The sequence below is a fragment of the Nannospalax galili genome, unplaced genomic scaffold, assembly GCF_000622305.1.
Source record: "Nannospalax galili isolate Female #2095 unplaced genomic scaffold, S.galili_v1.0 scaffold1181, whole genome shotgun sequence".
Taxonomy (NCBI): Eukaryota; Metazoa; Chordata; class Mammalia; order Rodentia; family Spalacidae; genus Nannospalax; species Nannospalax galili.
Window position 1 is genome coordinate 2,435,190 of NW_008345687.1, and position 1,435 is coordinate 2,436,624.

Here is a 1,435-nt window from a genome sequence, read left to right on the forward strand (position 1 = left end):
CTTCCTTCCTTCCTTCCTTCTTTCCATTAAGGCAGGGTCTTGCCAGGCATGGTAGCACACAGTTGTTATCCTAACACTTGGAAGGCTAAGGAAGATAAATTAAAAGCCAGCCTGAGCTACATAATGAATTCAATGCTAGTTTGGGATACACAGCAAATCTCTGGGGAGCAGGGTCTTGCTATGTAGCTTAGGCTAGCCTTTATTTACAATCCTCCTGCCTTGTTCCCTGGAATGCTGGGATTATAGTACAGTGAGCTTAAATGTTTTATTCTTATTGTGTACTCTGTATATTTTTCACAAAAATTTAGTAAATCAATGAAACTTGGAAGCCAGTTCTTCCACACAGTACAAAGGCACATGGGTAAGGAAAGCTGGATAGACCTGGTCTCCATCCTTGTGAGAGAAAGATCGGATCCAGATGAACCTCCAGCATCCCTGCACGCAGGTTTTTCATTTGCTTCTGAAGTTCTCCTATGACAGAGTAAATACCAACTCAACACTGAGATGAGGGCATCTGTAAGGAAACCTCATGGCAGTTAGCTTCCTCATTATGGGGCGATCAGTCTTCCAACTCTGTTTCAGCTCTATGAGCTACCTACAGGCAGGCGCTCTTTTTGGTGACAGGCATTAAACAGGGCAGATGTAGAACAAGCATCTAGTTAACTTGGCGAAAAAACCCATATTCTCCTAGAAAGGTACATGGGTAGGAGGTGCTGAGAACAGGTCTAGAACTAACACAGCTCAGGAGACTCTGGGAGGGAATGGCTTTATTCTAGCAGAAAGATTGTCCTGCCCTTCTCTACCACCAGATACACTACCCCATCCACTGGCTTCCACCTTTAACCTCCATTATGAAAACTTCTTCCACCCCTCCACAGGAGCAGAGTTTATCTGTTTCTTCAGACAAGACTTCATCTTCTTCATACCCAGCATGCTTAGTTCTCCTGCTCTAGTGTTATGCTCCTTCCAAACAAGGATCTGTGTGTGTTATTTAATGTTGTGTTAGGGCCCTGTAAGGAGCCTGGCATGGACTTTAAGAGTATGTACACAGAGGAGAGAGGAAAGAGGGATGAGGTGGGCGGTTCTCCCTTAGACATCCTCTCCTTTACTCATCTTTCCTCTTTCAAACTATCTGCTAACACCCACGCAGATTTCAGTTATACACAAAGAAGCAAGGCAAGAAGTCGGGTGGGGGACACCAAAGACAAGGAAACAGATGCTAGCAAAAAGCACAATTGCATACTTTTGTGGAACTACTTCAGTTTTCCCAGTGCTGTTCGTGGGAACTAAACCATCCAATTCACAAAGACTTGGGATGTATAGAAGGCAGGGGTCAGGGGTGATAACCAAGCTCCTGGTACCTGCCCTTCCACATTGGCTGTAATCTCTCTGTCTCTGTCTCTCTGTCTCTCTCTGTCTCTCTGTCTCTCTCTGT